Here is a 22321-nt window from a genome sequence, read left to right on the forward strand (position 1 = left end):
CAAATGAAGAATATCCCGAGGATAGAGGCGTCTCGGAAATATCTCGAGCAACACACGTCGACGAGCGACACGTCTCGCTAACCAAATATCGGCTTTCGTCCGTATTTCTCGATCTGATACGATCTACAAGGCCACGGTATGATGCATTCACAATTTTTATTTCGAATTACCGACGATACCAGACGATACAACCACACAGACGCCAGATATTGAACACGTTCGTCTTTCGCGACTCCGTCGAATCTTACGTGAAACTTTATGGCTACTACCGCCACATAATTTTTCCGCGGCACGACTGCTACAATTTCCTCCCGCCTCGAATTTATCTCTCACTGTTTCACTTGCCTCCTACGAACCTGAAGGAACGCGAAAATAAATCAATCCCTGTCCGCCAATAATTTTCCAAGGGAAACTGTTCATCACGGTACACCATCTAAATCTTTTGCACGAAGGTTAATTTTCGATACTGTTATTCGATACATCTCTGTATGCTATTCAATATATTTAATATACAGTTCTACAAATATATCTAGCTTTATGTTGCGAATAAAGCTAACGTTATGGTAGATCCGTGTTCCGATGAACTTTCTGATAAATACGTCAGAGTAGTTAGATATGCATAGAGATTCTTATGAGTGAATGGAGTTTAATCTTTGGAATGATTCATTCATCTGAATAGAACGCGCAACTACTATAATCATAGCCTAATTCTGTAATATCGTAATTTTCAATGATCGTGAAATCAAGCATTCGGTGGAAAGATTCGTATAACGCAATAGTAAAATTGATTATGTTGAAGGATTGAAATTTGATTATATTAGATAAGAGAGAAATGAAATTATCGTGAAAAATATCAGACGAAAATTCTTGCATATCTGATTTAATAACCTATCATTTATTCGCCATGCTTAATAATTTTCCACCGTTCCATCTGTGAATTTCAATTTCTAAAAAATGCTCCATTTCCAGATATCCCTGCCTTCTACGGAATCTACAACCATAATAAAAAAGAAGGTGTCGATATCGAGGTCCGAGAAACGGTTAGAACCGCTCCCTCCGATGAGGATGAAATCTAGTAGCCAGACGACGATAAGATCTCGCAATCCTAAATTGAATCTGATATCTCAATTCGTCATGCGTTATCCGTATGGCGAACGAACGAACGAACGAACGAAGTGGTATAGTAGCTAAAGGAAAATTTGCTGAATCGTTGGAGAGGAAAGTTTTTTCCATAACGGCGAGCAAACGAGAAAAGAGCGAGAGAGTAGGGCGTAGTTAGCGTCGTTTAAAGTTTTAAGTACCCGCGCTCGGTCGACCAACGAAATCGAACCGCATTAAAGAGAGTGCAACTCTCATAAATATTTTCGGTCATCGCGATTAATTCAAGCTCGTGCACAAATACACGGATATTTATACGCTCGCGTACAGGGGCAACCGTGTGCAAGCTACGAACGGGTAAATCACGGTGGCCAGCTTTAGGTTAGGTGAGAATAAATCGTCCAACTTGCCACTACTGTCTTCTTTCAATTCCGTGTTGAGAATGGAACGCTTGCCAGCTATAGCTCTTTCTTCCTGGCGAAATAATACCCCATTGGATTTAACCGAGCATCCTTGTTGCCTCACCGGGGACGTTAAATTGAAACGTAGATTTTTACGAGCTTTTTAATCGAGCTTTAGCGCGATTAATTTCAACGTTTTCGCTCCTTCGCTCTTTTAGGTGTTTTGATTAACGAAACGATAGTAAATTGTTCGCAAACATGTAAAACAGCGATGGGCAAACTTAATCGTGAAAGGAATTATTTGTTTTATTTCGTTTATTAGAAATTCTCGATGTTCTTTGTTCCCTTTGGAAATAATAACAAATTAAGAGACAATCTTGGAATTAATTTGATAAATAGAATTTTGAAATTAGTTTCGCGTTAAATATTTTATCATAAAGCACCATATCGATACTATACTAAAACATGTTGGAATCACGGAATCATAAGAAAAATTCTGAAGAACCAACTAAACTGAGTAACAGTTTGGACGACTTCTTCCATGACGAGAAGATCCTCCCATAGAGGAAACCAAATCATTTCAAACAAGAGTCAGATTGGACGCACGAGACTTACTTACGAATTCCTGCTGAAGAGAAAACCACGAACTCACTGCGACACATGCTGATGTCGCATGCCAACGTGCTTTTGGACACATATTGACTGTCTGTAAAGAAACTGAAACCTCAGGAAATCACATCAGACTTGCCAAATTCAAACTGAAGAAATCCTTTCGTGATACAAAAGAATGTGAAAAACCTTCTCAAATTTATTGAAAGCAATAAATACCTGTACGATTTCATCTATCACTAACCAGCAATACGTGTGGCTAAATGTCTTGGATGTTGATAGTAACTGTTTAAATAGAAAGAAAAGGAGCTGTATTTTCCCGTAGAATGTGAAAATGTGGCTATGGTCTTCAGTTAATTTCTTTTCTATTTATATAAAACATGTCGATATTATCCCTTTGTTACTCACTAGGAGAGTTGTAGATTTGGAAGCGAGATAAAACAATGTCATTGGTTAATTATAATACAAAAATAAATAAATTTAATATAATGAAATTCGTAAAAGAAAAAATAATACGAGTAGTCGTATAAGTATTAAAGTTTGATAAAGATCTAAATAAAAGAAACGTATGTGATTTGTGAGGCCATCACATGATTTTACCATTCGATAACTACGTTGCTGATGGAAAGATCGATGATTTATTCCAGTTAAAATCAGAGATGACTGGTACAGAACGACAGAAAGGATCGTTTATTGAATCAAATGTGGTAAACTGAAATTTCTGATTCTAAATGATGACATCTGTTTATTCGCGGTTCGAGCCTTTCATACCGGTCAGATTCGGTCTCGTTATTTCTCACTGGAAACCAGTGACCCGTAAATGAGGCAGTATTAAACGACAGTTCGACCGCGACGCCATGATATTCGTTCAAATCAATTAATTTCCTGCGGTTGAAGCGTGGCGTTGCATAGATCTCTACGCAAACGATTCCAAACTGGTTCGCCACTGTTATTTTACTTCGTGAACGCCGTTAATTCAACAAGAGTTCGCACGGTCGTCTCGACTTTCATTCTTTAAAATAGAAGCTAAGAGGCTAGAATTCTCTTTCAGTACAACGACGCCACAGAAAACAAAGTACCTTCTTTTGTTGTTTGTTTTCTAATTCGTTGTTATGCTTCCGAACAATAGTAGTCGAGCGAACATTTAAGTGCACTGGCGACATGGTTTCGCCAGCGAGATTGCAGTTTCTCCGTATAGATTGTAAAAATTGCCTAATTGTGGCTAAACGTTAGTCGCAGAATCACGGAAACACGCCCCAGTTAACCGGTTAATAGCAGTGCCCTGTGATTTGTAAAGAGCGAATTCAGCGAGGCGCAAGTTGAAACCACCTCCATTGAATTCGCAAAGTTTTGCTAAAGGAAACGCGTCTTAGTCGGTTGACACTATTTCATCCTGTTGAAACCTGCAGCGCGCCGCAAATTATATCAAAATAGCTGTCCTTCAGATTAAAATGGAAGATATTGTAAGATTAAGTAATTTGAAACTCTTGAAAATCATCTACGAATTAAAGTACAGAAAATGAACGTAAGTTGGCCAGTCGTACTGTTCCCTGGTGGTTTCCAATTATTAATTCAACCGCGACGAACGTTAAAAAATTAGAACCGGAACTTCCGACGCAATCTATTCAATTATTCGTCAATGCACTTCGCGAGAGAATTCCTTTCTTCCGGAAAGTTCCTTCGTTCTAAATAATCTGAAAATTAGAAATTTTAACCTGTCACAGAATAATGAAGTTCTCGGACAAAAGTGTTCTTACGAAGATTCTAAAAAACCATAGAAATATTTTAAGCTTGATAAAGTTGGACGACACGTACAGTTACAGCTTGTCGCGTGTACACTGTGTACATACGTATATATTTTCCCCTTAATTAAGGGTAGTTTCATGCGCGACAAGTATACCGGATGAATTATTACGCAATCTCGTAGAAATATTTCGTGGATAATAGCGGAAAAACAGACGTTCCATTTATACCACTTTTAGCGTGACAGGGGGTAAAGCTTCGACACGGCAGTAGTATGAGGCCCGCATTTGTCAGACATCGTCCTCCATCTGCAAGGCCATTCTCCTTAATACAACGGTCTGGTATCGCGTGCTCGTGACACGTATTACGAGTTCGCTAGCTTTCGCTAGTAGCTTCCCGTGACTGTATTTCGCGCGAACAAGACAAACAGAAACGCATCCTGGGGAATAATCAATTTTCAGATTGTTCGGCAAATTGAAAACTCGCCGCTTGCCGCGAATTGGATACATCGCCGCAGCTGTATCCCCATTTATTGACACGAACGCACATACATCAGGAATAACAAAAATAGCCTGAATATATTCGGACACTATTGAAATTTTCAGTCTGACCATCGTATCCGTATTTCTCTTTTAGAAATCGACTTTTTAAAAATGAGTTTATGTAGAATTGATCAGATCAATGTATTTCGACGTTTATAGAAAAGTTTCCTTGATACGTTGTATATGTTATGTTAAACATTTCCATGTTTCACGAGACACAGCTGTCATGTTTATATTGGTCAAGTTTGAAACTGATCTAATAACGTAATATAAAAGTTGCAGGATATTTATTTTAAAGATATATTTAATAAAAAATTAGTATACGAAATAAACAACCATTTTAAATATATTGACTCTTATTAATATAATTAACTGTTGAATATTTGTCTGATCTTTGCGAAATATATATTTGTACTATATGTTTTGTGCTTTGTATGTACATTTTCAGATTTGTTTCACATATTATTAAATCACTATCATTAATATTATTAAACACTACCGCCTTATTATACGAGAAAATGTTTCGTACAACACAAATAATACATTTACAAAAGGATTCCCATAAATGTTGGGATACTCTTGCGAGCTACTGTATATCGTGAATCGCGACTTTTCCTAATCGTGGTAAGGAGAAGGGATTTCCATTACCACCGGAAGGGGATTATGGTTACTTTCCTTTTAATTAACATTCAGCAGGGATATTTTCCAGCTGGAGATACATTCACATTCTCTAGGTTCTGTGACACACGGTAGACACACTTTAGTAAAGCTCGACGGGCCAAGTGCCATCTATTTTCCCGACTTAGCCACCGGGAAACTTAAATTAGATTCGCACGGTTTAACTTTTCGGTTTTGACTGTTACAGCCAGTTGCAAACTCTCAGGACAGACAGATCCGGTGGCCGCTGAAAATTATGTGCGCGTAAGAGCTTCTTCAAGGAGCGAAACATCGCCCGAAAACGTTATATTCTTCGCCAACTTCACGTTCCGCGATCTCCAAAGAGATTCGGAAATTATAGCAAAATACCACCTCGCGTAAAATCGCAAGCTCGCGAACGAAACTCTTGGCCTAAGAAATGTTGCACGGCGTCGATAACCACTTGCACACCTGTGCGATGTTCACTGCACGCGGTATCCCTAAATAACCAGGAGAGCAGCAAAGAAATATGGTTTCGCATATCGTATACAAGCCTCGCCTTGTATTGCATGAATTTTACACCAGTACCGCTGTGCCGCGTAACTCACGCGTTAGATTTTAATACGAAAGACACGCGGCCAAGAAATAAAGCGACGATCTTAGCTTACGCTCCGAGGACGCAACTTTTACTGTGTTGCACGACCTCGAATAAATTTCGCGACGGTCTAAAACATCTACTCCATATACTATCAGAAATTTTCTTAAAGCTCCTTTCTCATTATTTTCTCATTCTTTCCGTATAACTAATCGAATTTCAATAGCAAAGTTTATTAATCTTAATTACAATCGTTTATACGCAGCATTATGCTTTGACAAGCTTCAACGAACTAACTAAATTAACTGAGTTAAAACTAACAAATTAAATAACTACGCTAACACTGATTAACTCAAAATCGAATAAATTAAATCAAAAAGGGTAAAATTTCTGTATTTGCTTTCCGATTCAACAACCAGAAATTACACGCATTCGAGCGTCCTACGGGTTTTAGTAGTTTTAAAAATACGTCAAGGAAGCGGACAGTTTGCATAATTTCCGGTGTAAAAACAACGGACGAAACGAAGGGGTATAAAGTAGCGGTACGAATGCTCGCGTAAACCCAATGTAAAACTACTGATTTACGCTTTCGATAGGCAAAGATAGATAACACGGTGTAACGAGTCGGGCCAACAGTAAAGCTTAATTTGATATTTATTTAAACAGCCGCGAACGTTTGATAACAATAGCAGCAACGTAGGTAACACGATGGTCGAAGAAGTCTGGGTGGACCACTAACGTTTATCGTCCTCGTAAATTCGCTGTTGAATATCAATGAACGGCCGCGTTCTGCAACTGCAACAGAGAACCGTGCGAGCCCCGTTGTTTTCCATCTGATACGGAACACCGACTGCCACCCGCTCTCTGTTCTATTCGTGGTTTTCTTGGCAACGCAAGAAATTGCTCTGCTATCGACCCGCTGTCAATATCAATTCGGTCGGGTAAATGAAGATTCGCGTTACTAACCTTCCACTACGACTACTATATGGAGTCACAGTAATCATGGCACCGATATACAAGGAAATGATTCTACATGAAAAGATGAAAAAAAAAGGAAAAAGAATCATCGTATAACAAAATCTTACTCTACATTTTCGAGTTACTAGCAAATTATGAGATTAATATCTCCACCGTTTCGTACCACTTTTATATCGTTCTTTGAAAAAATCTCTATTATTTCTGGTGATTTAGGATGGCTCGAGTATCGCTTTGAGTCAACAGAACAAATTGAGACGCTTTTTTCCATGAATCGAATAAATCAAAATATCGATTGAATAAATCATAACGATTTTCTCCTACTCTGTATCAAAATGTTCTTTGGACTTATAATTCGCGTTAAGCTTCGACATTCTCAAACTGTTCTCATACTTGTTTTGTTCGCATGGAACTCCGGCCTGTCGATCGTACTATGATTGCTGATAATCATAGGTGAACAAGAAGAATTGTCTCCTTCTCGTGAAATTCTCTCCCGTTTGTTCTCTATCCGTGCAACGAGTTTAACAAGCAGCCTGTTTCGTCGTTTTCGAGAGCTGTTAAAGTAACAGGACAACGACGTACGATAATAGAGGAATGATCCGATAGGAATTTTAGCTCTGTCGAAATTCCAAATACGAGTTTTCACCGGAAATTTCTACTTGCCTAGCGAGCAACTCCGCAGTTTAATTCGGACGCGAGTTTCGGCTCAGCTGGCATATCCCAGCGTGTGTCGAATCTAGTTTCAATTCCATCGAGAGACGTGAACAAGGCTCTTGATATTCGAGCAACAAGGCTCCAAGAGTGTTCGGAATCCGGCATTGGAAAGTTTTAGTCCCAAGCGTGTCGGTATATCGGAAATCGGTTGTAATACGACAGCATTATAAACTGCGGCTGGTGGACGTCGGATTTTCCTTGTTCTATTACGACTCGGGAATTCCTAATATCCACGTTCGTGCAAACTGAGTTGGACAGTCCTCTTATACGTAGACACACAATGTTGTCCGTTATGAGGTGTAACTTTTTACTTGACCCATTCAAAACTCATTTCTGATTATTATTTATTCGATGATTTTTACCAACTATCTCATTTCTTTGAAATATACAAACACGTGTATCTATATGTATATTGGAACAGATCTCTGCTTAGGTTTCGTTTATTTATCCATTTATTTTGCTGCATTCATAATAAAAATAATAAATAAAAGTAATTAGTATATAAAAAATGAATATAAATTTCCATAAACATCCTTATTCTGCCAACAGAGATCCTTTCACCCGATACGCACGTCACTAGTTTGTAATAAATTAAAAATACAAAGAATTTGCTATTTTTGTTTAATAAAGCGACAGGTTCGAGTTACAATCGATTCGATAATGTTCCAAGAGGTAATTTAGGAAAGAGAAAATCCTTTCTAGAACTCTGGGACAAAGAGCACGCTAGCACTGAAAGGCCATCAAGAACAAAGGGCGTCAAGCCGTCAGACGTTACAGGGATCAGAGTAAAACTTTACTGACGACACATCTCGTCTCCAGATGGGACAATTAAACGGTATCGAGAGAATAAACGCACGGCAATACAAAGTGAATACGTTCACGAATACGCTCGAATACGAAGCACGATCTAATCAATGCACTCGAAACAGACAGTGATGCATCGAATCCTGTACGTCTTTCTAACTTGACCATAGGAAAACTGTTGTTTCCTATGTACCATGAGCTTTGTGAAATACGATGTATGCTAGTATTACCTCTACATAGTGATTATGTCGCTGAAAGTCCCAAGAGAGAGGCTGTCAGCTGCTCTTATTTTCAACTCTCACATTTGCATGCATACAGTGATCGTTAAACTGCGAATTTTTATGCAAATTCATATTTTTAAGAATACAATGAGAAAGATAGATCGTCGTTAAAAAATTGTTTTACATGGCAAATATTACAAACAGTACTATACTTGGGATATTCTGCATACTTTTTCGTATTATGTGCATATCGCGCAATTTTTCTTCTTCACTTTCAAATTTCCTATAAATATTTAAAAATATATATGTATGCTGTATGTATGTATATGTGAGAATTGAAAGTAGGAGCGTGGATAATATGAAAGATTTCAAGGGAATTTCACATAAACAATGTAGCTGGTGTTACTCTTGCGACGATATCCAATTAGAAGCTCCTTCGAAATCTCCAAGCGAAAGGATCATCATGCACTTTGAATAAATTAAAACGCGTGGCTGAGCATACGATCGTAACTTTTTCCCCGCACATAAATGCCTACTTGGCAACGCACATAATTCCTGCTTAGCAACGTACGAAGCAGATAATGGGCATTACTATAGCGGAATAAATGAGGGTGAAAGTGGAAAATACCCTTCATCTACAACGGTAAAAAAGTGGGAAAAGAGAGGTAGAAAGTTCGACCTTGAGTCATAAAAAGCATAAAACAGTTCACTGCTTGGCTACAGGGTAAATTCCTAGATCTCTTCTAAAGGGATGGTAAGAAAAGAGCAAACGCAAGGCCTTGCCAAACCTTCAACCGTTAAAAGGGACAAAAATGCACCATTTATCTCAACTCTGTGTGAGTTCTTCAAGCTTCAACAACACTTTTGGAAAAATAGAAAAGAGTAGAGTAGTGGCGAAAGTGTGCCTTTCATAGGAGCAGAATCGAAAGGCAAACGAGAAGTGGAAACCGATCGATCTTGAGACATTGAAGGAAAGTATTTATTGTAATTAAATTCTAATTCTAAATTGCGTAACAGGAGGTAATGGTACAGACAAGAAAGTTTTGAAAATAAAAAAGAACCTGCGTCGCGATTAAGACTTTATCGCGTGATGTTATGGAAAATATCGAAATTCGATGCTGGCAATGAAAATCTCAAAGTACAGGCGTATGTTAAGCGTAGATTGTCCTTCGGGAAACAATTTCGAAACAAAGCTCTCGGCAATAATTAAGAGCTCTAACTGGATGAGTCGCTCGCCAACTGTACTTGCCCGCTTTCAAACTCAAACTCTGAGCTCTTGAATTTTCCGCGTACAAGCTTCTAAATTTCGTTTCTCGAACCCATTCAGACACGAAACACTAACATTCCTCGAAACGAATTCTCAAACTTCGAGCCACTTTTCTGTCTCCTCTCATGCTCCTTCACTCACTTGTCGCTTTTGTTTGTCATAGAGAAAATTCATTAAAACTAAATCGTCAAGTATCTTTGCCGAACAGTATACATTTTGTGTTCTTCCGCTTGGCGAGATTAACGTTTTGAAACGAGGTAGGAACAAGATAAAACGATCGATCGAGAAACTTAATTACCGGCGGTAGAATTGGTTGACCAGCGCTTTAAATGAAACGAGTTGGCGCTCGTCGCTCATTCAAAGTTGCATTCATGCCCTTGCGACTGTTTAATTACACGAAATTTACATGATGAAGTTCGAGGTAATGGCAATTTTATTGACTGTTACAAATATTGTTTTTAATCAAACTGGAATTTTTGGAAGCAAAACCGTTCGAAACAGAGAGATCGCGATTCTATAGACCCTTCATCATACAGTGCTTCGCAAAAGTATTCGGACACTGTATCATAGAAAATTTTTACGTCCCATTTTTCATTTTCGACGTTTGTAGTTCCATGTTGCCAATTTTGACATCTTTCGTGCTATTAAAACCAAAAAAAACATTTATGTGACTTTCTTTAACCGAGACACCCTGTATATTATATGCGTTAAATAGATTGTTACGAAATTTCATAAAGACTGTAATGATATAAGATAATTATTTTAAACATATAAATATTAACAATAATTTCACTGAATAATGGTCTCATTAATATAATGAATAATTAACTCTTTAAATACTTTTGTAATCTTGTAGCTTCCATGTACATTTTCAGATTTGTTTCAAATTTTACCAGTACAACCATGATTACAGTGCTGATGAAACTTTAAAATGTTTCATAAAAACTTCCTACGAGTGATCGATTATTTTTATGGGCTACTGCATTTACAGTAATTGAGATATCCTTTAACTAGTTTTGAAAATGTTCATTTGGTTCCTACTCGTGCAAAATCAACGAACACTCGATCGAGATGAAATTCATATTTGCAATCTCCTCGAAAAATATACTCATCGGTGATGAGGATCGATTGATTTACATGGAATACACCACCGAATCCGATGGACGATAGTAATTCGACTAAAATAGCGAGGGAATTAATATCGTTGATTCGTTTCTATGCCCCATGGTGTTATATATTTGCCATATTTCTTATCATCATAATAGTCGAAATAGACAGATAGAGAGAAAGAGAGATTCAACTATTTTAGAAATAAAGTCGCTCGAAGGCGTTGGAAACATTTCGTAACACGCATGGAATTTGGAATTGCATCGATTCATGAAAAATTCATGCTATACCTAAATGAGATCCCTTCCTATTGGATTGTTTGATTGAATTATGAATATGAATGAAGGTCAATAACGACGAAATCGTATAGCAACGATATAGTGCAGTCTTAAATCAAAATTGCAAAAGCGGACAGCTCCTGATATAGTGCAGCCAGACAAACAGATATGTTCTACTCGTAGAAATATCGAATAATATGATATAGTATAGACTTCAATAAATATCTCAGGATCCTCTCTGATATTTTGACAGTTCACGAAAGAAACAGATTTTTTAACGTTTTAAGAAAAGCTTCAGTGTAATTTTAAACCGTAATAATTCTTTGATGTACTCTACTCGAGTTTAAGGAATTTTTTAACGGTAGTAGAAACGAATGGATCCAAAGTGTCCGAAAGAATGTAGCAGATTCAACATCCTTGAGAATTTGAACCCTGAAAGGACCTTACGATTTTCATCACTCCAAAAATGCAAGATATCTTAAATTACACGTTTCATCGCTGTAAACTTTAGTTTCTCGCAGACTTTACGACCGTTTTCTATATCGTTCGCACCTACAGTACCAAGAAGTTACTCGCCTGCGCACCTTCCATCGTACAACGATCATCGTAAAATCTTCCTGAGAATAAAGCCTACTTATCACGTTTAACGGCAGTGGTCGTTCACAGTCGAAACAGTATTAGTGCAAAGTACGCTTTAATTAATTTATCGTCGCGGTGAATATCGCTGGTCGGTTTAGAATCGCTCCGGGCTACTACTTCCGATTAACTTGACCCAAATGTGCAATTGGGCCAGAAGTCCAAAGTCGGCCTGTGACATCTGTAATAGATAAGTGGGCAGCTGTTATTGACTTAACGTGTGTCGTCGTCGACGACGACGACGACGCAAGTGTGGATGGCTTCGTGCACAATAAACGTTTGCGGGTTTCACGTTGAGAACTTAACCTTTAATGGGCTACTTAAGTGTGCACAGCTTCGTCTCCGCACGCTGACAAGGATTATTGTTCGGCCGCGTTTGTCCGCGGGCTTTTGCAACCAGACACGGCCCTTGGCTTTAGCTTCTTCGTGCTCTCATAGCCGCCCCAACTTGATTAGAGTTCGCTCCGCTCAGGAATTATCTTTCACGGTTAGATCCTATGTAATCAGCTTCCTTGGAACATACCAGAGCCCTGGAACTTCCTTTATTTACCGAGGTTCGCTTCGACTCTCCTTTCGACGTTAAAGGGCTGTTTTGTCGTTGGATCGTTCAATGTGAACGCTGCTTAAGCTGGTTGCTTTCGGAAAACGAAATTTCAACGGCAGATGACGGCGCGCGTGACTGCTTGCTCGATATTCCTGGTCGCTGGGATTATTGACTCGTACTACTTGGTCCGCTGGATTTGGGATTAGATAACCGGCTAGGACGTACAATTTTCAGGTCATGCATGGGCAATGATCACCGATACTTCTTGACGGTTTCGAGTAAAATATAGCAGCAAAATCTATCGACATATTAATCTCCTAACAGCGAAGATTTACTATCTGTTCTTCGTTTTTTAGTAGCGTATGAAGTACATTTAGCGAAATACAGAAGAGAAAGTGAAAGAATGGAACATAGTAGGCATATGTTAATAACAACGACGACTTACTAAAAATAACAAAAGGAGACAAAGATACAATACGAAAAATAAAATGAAATTCTAAACTATTAAAAGAAGACACTAAGACGATAAAGAATCGACTTATGAATGAATGCTGGTCACATTAAAATTGAAGAAAAGATGTTGATTTACAATTTAGAGAAAGTATCGGCTTCTTTTGTCAAACTGAACAAACTATCTGACGTGATTGTCATGGGCTTACACAAATTGGATGTTCCTGCAAACTCATATGTCACGGGTGTGAACACGTGAATGGGTTAAATCTTCGACTAATGGGTGTCGAGTTAAATTCTAGAAAAGTATCAACTTAAGAATTGAAGGGTTTGCAGCAATATTTACACTGCATTTACTAGAACAGGTTAGTGCAGACGTCACATTTGAAAATGTAAAAGTTTGTTAAAAATATTAGTTGTGTGAATTTAAATAGCAAATTCGAGCAGGTACTTAGATTTTAGCTGGATTTTATGGGTTCGTTTAAATTACTGGAAAGTGGGGCCACTTCGACGTTTATTCCTTAAAATTTAATTTTTTTAAATAAACCCTGTCGATGGTTTTTGTAATTAATGCACTCTTTCGTTCACATTCATACCACAAGTATGTTTATAAGGCTACCAGCAAGTCGAAATATTCAACGAGGAACGTTCATTCGAGTCATTTTCCGCGTTCCGCCGCGTCTACCTGAATAACTGACGCGAATACGACGTTATAGGATTCTTGTAAAATGCAACAGCGATGAAAAGGCCGCGTACCTCTGCTCCTGCTTTTGATTACGTTTCACTTGTCACGTTACTAAAACGATTTTTGCACCACGGCCGATGTAAATCTGACAACGAAAGAATAGAGAGAAGGCTGGATCTCGTTTGCTATTCCATTGTGCTTTTCCTCAGTTATTGCGACTAAATCACTGAGATCGCATATTGTTTTCTGTTCGCTTTCAGAACACAAAGATTGCTCGTTCCTCTATTGGGAGTACAATCGAAACCGATGCAATGAAACTGAAGAAAATTGTTCTTCTTATTTAAAACTCCGGCAGCGCAATAAAATTACCAAGAATTAACAATTGGAATTCTTCGTCTTTAGGATTTCCCATATTTCTGGTATTGGGTTCAAGAATTCCTTATTTTGAGCCTTTTGCAGAAAATACTAACAATTGCATTAAGTATGATAAAAGTTGATGATCACAAGAAAGAAAACTTACTGGTCTTTGGCGTTACTCGGTGGCTGTTATTTTAATACGAGATAATCAGATCCAGATCCGCAAACTTTTCTGAGAGATCTAACTTCGCAGCGTTCCAACATCTGTAAAGCGATTAAGACATCTACAAAAACGTATTTCGGGTCCAAAAACCAAATAAACTGACAGGATTTACTCATTTAAAACATAGAACTTATCATAACCATGTTCGATATTGCTATATTCTTCATCTTACTAATAGATTAAATAATACAAGGGAAACACAATCTATTTTTTCCAGGTTTCACAGAGCAAAGAATTTCGTTTAAAATGTTCACAAATTCGTGGACGAATTCTTCCAAACAAATGGCATCGAATTACCGTCAACAAAGTTTAAAATGAAAAACAACGAAACCATGCTGGATGGTCCGTGTTTCAGCCAGTGATTTTACATTCGATGTAACTCCTCGCGATGGTACACGAACCGCGAGACCTAAATAGCGTGAACAAAAATACGCGCTCGTGGACCAGCGTTTCACAGCCTGTGGCTTTTTTAATCCATATTTTTTGCGATGCTCCGCCGGTTTGTTACACGCCGTCGACGGTACAGTAACGACAAACATGTGGCAAAATAGGTCTCTCGATTCATCTATTCGAGCTGATGCCACCAAATTACGGTTACGCCGAAAAGTTACGCCGAAAAAGACCGAGCCAACTGTTATCGCGGATTCGTACACGATCGAGTAGAGCGAGTAATTGAATTATTACAGACGAATACGAGACTTTTATCTGCGATTTATCCGATAACTAGTTGCCGACTGTACCGCGCCGCTAGCCATCGATTCAAATCGATAGAGTAATGAAGTGTGCATGCTCGAAAGGCGCAGTGTGGTGTTTTTAAGGCCACCGCGCACGATTTGCATGGTGCATGAACATACGTGCGCCGTTTAAATTGCCGCGAGAAATCTTTCTGGTAATAAAATCCTGCAAGAAGGTTCGAACAGACTAAGAGTTAATCGAATGAAAAACTGTCGGATAGAGATTTGCATTGTGACACTGTTGCAAATCGAAATCCCCCAATGGATATAAAATCTAATATTTTACACGATATATGGTAATCAAAGGCGCTCATTTCCAATTTTCCCGAGAATTTATTTTCTATGGGTAATAATAAGTTTATAGGGATGAATTTTATTGAAGGAAGTCGTCGAAACGTATTATTCGTTCACGTTTCGAAACGTTGATACTCCCAGGAGAAATTATCCTACAATATAGATATTAGGACGCGGCAAGGGGATATTGGGGCTATGCAAATATGCAAGAAAACAGGAAACTAATATGATCAGAATGCAAACAGATAGTCAAGATGTTTGCGTGGTTGCCGTATGCATATTCTGTGTGTTGCTGTTCGATCACGCTGGAATGTTTCGTAGTATCAACGACTCGATCAACAAGCCAGCCAAACCCATCGTTCTTATGCGATCGATTAAAGAAACTAAAAAGTCTTGTTGCTATTCACGGCAGGATATTTTCCTGCAACTCCATCTCCGTATTTCGAAGAATTTCAATTCAAGATGATGTAACAAGAATAGAGAGAAAGTACACGAATACTATTCGGAATCTTTCACGAAGGAAATATTCTCCAAATTCTTATTATGTCTATACATCATCGGAAAAATAGAAACGTCTTACAGCAAATAAGTTGAACCATCTTTTGCAAATCACTGTTAAACGCTTTGACATGACGTAAGAGGATTTACTAAGAGATTCAAAGTTTACTTTCATAAAGAAAATCTCTAAACTTTTCTGTACATGCCATCAGGAATACTAGAAACGTTGAAACAAATTAGATTAGATACAGGCAATTAATTGTACCACTTTTCTCGACTCTCATTCGTTGCTAAATTATGCTTCAAGATGGCATAAGATGCTTCTCTAACAAGCTCAAAAGTTTAAATCCTAAAAATGCATCTATAACGAGAACCTTAAAATGCTTCTCTGCATATCATAAAATAAGACTGGAGTCATCTTACGCCAAATGAATTAAGCTACTTCTAAAATCTAATCTTATAAGAGGAAACCTTCGATTACTTTTCTTTTTCGAGTAGATCAAAAAAAAAAAAAAAGAATATAGTGATCTACGCGGAATAAATGAAACTACTTTTGCAAAGGTCGATCGCTGCTAAACGCTTCGACATACTTGCGGACGACGTAAGAGTGTTCGCTAACAAAATCTGAAGTGCGCCTTTCAGAGATTCAGCTTGAAATAGCCGATCAATTTCGTTGGTAACTAGGCGCCGCGTTCCGTGGCGTCGACCGAAGAGCATGAAAAACGCTGCTTACTTGGCAGGCCACGTTAGCCAACCCTTTCATCGGAGCCTCGTGTTCAACTTCGTGCTTCACCTCGGCAACTCGAGATGCCCGAACTCGCGACTTGCCAACTTTCCACTTGAAAGTCATCCCTTCGACGACACGACCTACTGTTCCACTCTTCCTCAAAACTAAACGAGGCAAAAGATGCAGTCGCCGCGTCGAATTCTTCTTCTTTGGAATGGGACGCGAATTTTCACGCGTGTAGCTCGATATTCGCTAGTTTTAAAATAGCGAAACAGGAAGTAAAGTGGCGTGTATAGCTAAGAATGTATGTATTAAAGATCGTGTGATTACAACGTTCGATAAGTGCAACGCAAGACCATGCGATATTAATAGAAAAGCAATCTTGGTGTTCGTTCTATTAATGTGTAATGCGAGAATTTGCACAATTTTCTTAAAATAGTTAATTAATAAGCAAACAGGCAAGTAACGTTTCAGAGGCTGCTCAAGAAGGAAACACGTGCTATGAAATAAAAAGAGAATATTGATATATCGTTCTTCAGGTATACAGGGAGTTTCATAACATGTGACTTAACCCGACACTTAATGAGTGGACAGGGAATACAAGGACAGTGAGAAAGTTCATACAAACGCGTGTACCATTTGGCTTTGTTTCATCGTATCAAGTCATAATCAATTATTATTCATGGAAAATGCTCGAAATATCCACTTGCTCGCGATCATTCTTTCAGATCTACGTCGAATAACAGAGACAGAGGCTAACCATTTCGGACACCCTCTATGCAGCTGAGGAATTATTGAAAGGAAATATTGAATCATTGCGAATTATTGAAACAAAAAGTGCCTATAACTTTGAAACACAAAAGTACATTGAACTATTTCGAATAGGAAGAATTCTACGAAAATAAACTCTACGAAATGCCAAGAGCCTCGAAACCGCATCCTCGTTCTCCTTTCGCCAAAGGTAAAGAGAAAATCTAGTTCCTGGTAAGTGGTTAAGCGTTGACCAATTATGATGTTGATACTGAAGAATTATATTTAAAAATAACTACTGAAAATAACTATTATCTAATAATTATTATTTGCCTTAATAAAATAAAGGGATGGAATACATCGAACGAACGAATCCATTGACCAGGAACTTCTGAGTTTCGCGTCGAGTTCATTAAAGAAAGTGGTTAATCGGAATTTATGGTCTCTCGCCGGTATGTCGGTCGTATAATTTATGCGGTTGGCAAACATTCTGTGCTCGAAATTGCTTAATGAGGCTGCGATTAATCAAACGTCCGCGATGCTGCAAGATGATCCACTGCCTTTCCAAATTCCACTGGAAATTCACTCGCAAGTGGAAATCCTTCGGTGAAACTTATTATTACGAATGGATTAGTTGTGTAGCAAATACATAAATTCTTGACTAGATTAATGATTTAATCGTAACAGAAATAAGTCGTTCGTTTCTCGAGAATCGAATATTTATCCCATGCTTATGTATCTCGATTAAAACATTAATAAAAGCTATGGTTGGCCAGTTTGGCTTCTGGTTTGTTCAAATGCTATAATCGCTCGACATTTATCATAATTTGTCGTTGAATATAACAAACTATTATCGCGCGTTGTCTATAAATTTTCCATAATTTCTGTATGAAATTAATTCTCGCGACAATAAATAATACAGGAGATGTACGTGAGACTGAAAGGACGAGTTTATTGATCTAGACAATACAATTTCGTCCTATTTCCATCCTGTCCTCGTTGTTAATGTCTACTGAACAGAGAATTATGGTCAATTAACGCGAGGACTGGCCAAACTTAAATTTTTCCAAACTGCCTCGCCAGTAGTACAATACTCTCGGGTGAAATAAGCTCAGGAAATTCGAAATTACCCCGCAAAGTGGAACGAGCCTTTCTAACGCGCTCATTAATATACAGACCCGTACGTGCGAGTTATGCCATATAACTTCGATATTTATGTCGCTCCTCTATCCCAAAATGCATCCAACAGCCGTGTTTAACAGTCACGCCACGTAACTTTTTCGTTTCCCCGTGTTTCCTGCCTCTCACTTACACGTTCTTTTTTCTTTCTGCGTTGTTTCGTGCAAGGTCTACTTAAACTTCATTGCGTGTGCATAATGTTACGTTGTTAAAAAAAAACCCTTTCGTGCCTTGTCGAGATCTAACAGGCAAAAAGCTGGTCATTTTTCTGAACGCCCAGGTGTATAACAGACTAAACGTCTCGAATATTTCATGCTTCTAACCGTGGCGTTTAAATCGTAAGAAGTTCTCCAGTGTCTGATCATGAAACATGTTTCTACTGCCAATGTATACCATGAAATTTAGTTTATTTTGATTTGCAAATGGATTTGATTCTAATGATAAGGGCAAGTTGGTTTCAATTTTTCTTCAAATTCTCTCGCGGTAAACCGCAGAGTATATCGCGCACGGAGAAACTCGCGGCGTTGCGCTTGAAGAAATCGATAACCGAGCTTGCATAATTGAGCGGGTTTCGCGAAGTCAACATGGCGCCCCTATGCAAACTCGATGATTGATTGATGTCTTGTAGATTTCACTTCGCTTCTCCCAGATTTCCATTGCATTCTTGAACATTTTCAACAATTAATCTGCAAATGTATTCTCTTCAAACGATCGGACTCTTGAAATACTCTTGTTCGGTATCTTCTAAACAATTAAAATAGCATTCCGGTTTTTTGAGCGCCGTAATCCTCGAAATCCCCGTGAATCCTGGAATTTCAAGCCTCAGGAAGATTCACGGAAAATTGGAAAAAAAATCTTCGCTGGCCAGTTTCTAGTCGATCAATTTTCCAGAATACGTAGCAGCCAAGTGCCATCGCATTCTTAACTTTCTTCCAATATAACAAAAACGTCTGGCGCGTCGAACAGTTCCAAGAAATCGAACGTATCAAAACGATAAGGTACTTTCGCCAGAGGATGCTTCAACTGGTGCTCCGCCAATCGTCCAGTTTCCTCCATCTGCCTCTCGAATGGATTTTTTCCCTGAAGAGATCCATATTCCTACAACAGTCACGAAAATGTCGCTCAAAAATGTATACCGTTCCCTCGAAAGCACTTTAGAATTTGTTCGATTTGTCGGTTCCAGATAGAAAGCCTCTTCCATCAAAAAATTATTTTCATCCATCTTTCTATTTATCGCTTATTATAAGCTGGCTGTTTATACTGTAGACTAATTTCTTGCTAGATATATGTTTGCAAGAAACGCCTTATAGTTTCTATATACATCTAGAAATTTATAATTATTTATTTGCGATCATGACAACACGTGCAATATTCCTGATCGATATTGAAATACTTTCGTGAGTCAGCGTAGTTTCACACGCTGCTCCATATCCTCGTCTACGATCGTTACAAAATTCTGTTCCATTTCGCGGTTCGTTTTACCAGCATTAAAGGATTATCATGTTGCTATCGGTTTATCCAAATTAGTTATGTATATAAACAAGCTGAAGCGGAGGGTGAGAAATCCTGGATATCCTGTCAGGATAAACAGACGTAATAATTCGACTTCAATAGAATGTAGACATGTATAGCGGAACATAGAGCCTATCGGACAAGCCGTATGAAATTCCATAGCTGGCTACCTGTTGCTCTGAGAAATTTCCAACTAAAGTATGTCGGTATGCGGCCTCGCCATCCTAATTAACCTATTTTCTAGTCTTTAAACGAGACAACGGGAAACAGACACGCGGCAAAGAATTCGTGGATAAAGTTTGTTCAGCAAACGTTGTCTGACAACAGAGAACCATAAGAATATTATCGGTATTACGGCGAGCAACACAGACAACGAAATCGCAAATGTTATGAAACATACAACCGGGGAAAATGGAAAAATTCCTGCGCAGCTGAATCCATTGTCTTAATATTCAGTCTCTCGAATGTGATTTTCATGAAGAATATGGTTCCTCCGGAAGCTTTCGCGGTTTCATTCCGCCAGACGTGCCTAGAGGGACGCGAGAATTTTATGCAAGATCCTTCGAAAGCTACGATTCAACCGCTGCGTTGAAATTTGTCGAGGGGATTTCCCATTTTTTTCATGAGAATTCGTGACGAACGAACAAACAGAAGCGAAAGGTTCTCGTAACGAGAAGTTCTCGACGAATTAACGCGTTGAACGGCGCAATTTTTGGAACAAAGGAAGAGAGAGTAACGCAAATTCTACGGGCGTTGAAATTTTGGTAAACGAGTCGCGAATCTTTTCAAAATTTTAACTTCTGATTGGAACAATTGTGAGAAGTTAATTCCTCTATGAGTTAACGTAAACAATTTCATAAAATTTGATGGCAGTAACAGAATCGATGATTGACAGTTTACATTAACCCAGAAAAGAAACTTATGATCTTTATCGATGGCGACGTGAACAGGATGGAAGAGTTGTCATTTATGTATATCGAACGTCAAAACGATCCACACAGACAGAGGTCCCTTTATGACATCGTGTTACTTTTTATGTCAAATATCGGTCGTATATTTTTTTTTACGACTGCCTCATCTTGAAATTCTCATCGAACATCTACAGGCTTCTTCGCCAAGCGACTTTTACGCGTTTCACTTTATAATTCCTTGCAACTTACGGTATTTTCAAATTTTCGTTCCAATCGGTCCCTCGATTTCGTTATTTACCATCGTTAAGTCAGTTTTGCGTTTTCTTAATATTTTAACAGCAAACTAATACAATATGTATCATCCCTCTTATGCCAAAATCGTGAACGAACTATATAAATTGAAGACATGAACGTTATAACATATACAGTATAAGACTATAATGATTATATTCTAAACCTAATCCATTACCTTCAGGATTATTCAATAACTTAACGTTCGATTACAAATTTCTATAATTCATAATTCATAATCTATCGAATCGCGTAATCGTGATATTGGCACAAGAGGGACGATATTATATTATTATATACGAAATATATACGAGTGATAGTCAACGTAGGATTACAAAAGATCACGAAAAGGTTAATTCGTCGAAACAATAGCCAACACGACACATTTTACTTGGCGAGTTGGTAAAAAGAAACTCGCCACCTGTTGTGTCATAATTATTCCAACACCTTTGAGAATCGCGGCTTTAAATAACTTACGTGGCGTGATAGATAACATCGTTAGCCATGGCTCTCCTGAAATCAGTTCAACTTGTTGCGTGCTCGGCGTGCCCGCTTCTTTCGCGACTTCTCGCGCCACGGAATATAAAAGCAATTTTTCAAAACGAGTTACGAGACCAGCGCCAGAATATCTAACATTAGATACCGTGATATTTATGCGTCGAGACTTTAGTTTCCCAAGTAAATTTCAACTTTTACTAGTAAGAGAGGAGAGAGCCCCGTGAGTTTGAGTCTAGCAGAGACCGCCAAGTCTCGCGAAATATCGATCACGTGGCACAGCCAATCAGCTTTGCTTATCTTCCCCTTTTCCTTCCTTCGCAAACTACTTGTTATACATATGCACACTGTCATAAGTTTCTAAGTATGTGGATACTTCGGTACTTACATTCATAATAAATAAATGATAGCAATCAAATACGAAGTATCAAGTACCAAGATATAGTAATCAATGGGAAATTAATTATTAGAAGAAATACTATCTCATTGTAAAATCAACGGACAGAGGAATCTAATTGAAAAATTGAATATGTTGTATCTCGTATTGTCAAAATTCTTCCTTTCAATTGAATTTTAGAGATACGTATTTGACATCAAAGTACAATGTACTGTTACTTTGTATGAAAATCTCATTGCTTCAAATAGAAAAAAAATGATTGCTTTGTTGCGTGTCAACTTTTAAAAATAAATTTCATTCTGTCACAATGTTTTGTGAAAAAATAACGGATATAGTCAAACTCAGTCTATCTACAATTTCGTAACTAAATTACATTCTGTCAGGTACAAACAACCGCCCACATACTTTTTAGTAACAGCAGCGTACGTGTTGCAATATCGCGATCAAACAGTCAGTCCGATTATCGTGGAACGTAAATGAAAAATTTCACATCCGTCGAAGATGCGGGTCAAAGAGATTGCGTAATTTTTCTCCGGGCGTTTCTCCTACGAATCATAAACAGTTTTAAGCGAATTTTTGCCACTGCAACGCGAAAACACGGACCTCGAACGATTTTAATATAGCGTTACCGAGCAGCAACGTAGTCTC

The 22321-nt window shown here is 38.2% G+C and overlaps 1 protein-coding gene across 6 annotated transcripts in view; it reads right to left on the minus strand.

Annotated features, from left to right (window-relative positions):
• The window catches only part of 5-HT1 (serotonin receptor), a 158151-nt gene that overhangs the window by 79283 nt on the left and 56547 nt on the right, over positions 1-22321 (minus strand). The window contains exon 1 of one of the 6 annotated variants that reach the window (XM_076622684.1): positions 13826-13925. The exons of the other annotated variants lie outside the window; for them this stretch is intronic. The gene's annotated coding sequence lies outside the window, so the exon portion shown is untranslated. Of the gene's footprint in view, positions 1-13825; positions 13926-22321 lie in introns of those variants that run through there. 6 annotated transcript variants of the gene reach the window in all.

This window comes from Bombus vancouverensis, chromosome 11, assembly GCF_051014615.1.
Source record: "Bombus vancouverensis nearcticus chromosome 11, iyBomVanc1_principal, whole genome shotgun sequence".
In the NCBI taxonomy this organism is placed as follows: domain Eukaryota; kingdom Metazoa; phylum Arthropoda; class Insecta; order Hymenoptera; family Apidae; genus Bombus; species Bombus vancouverensis.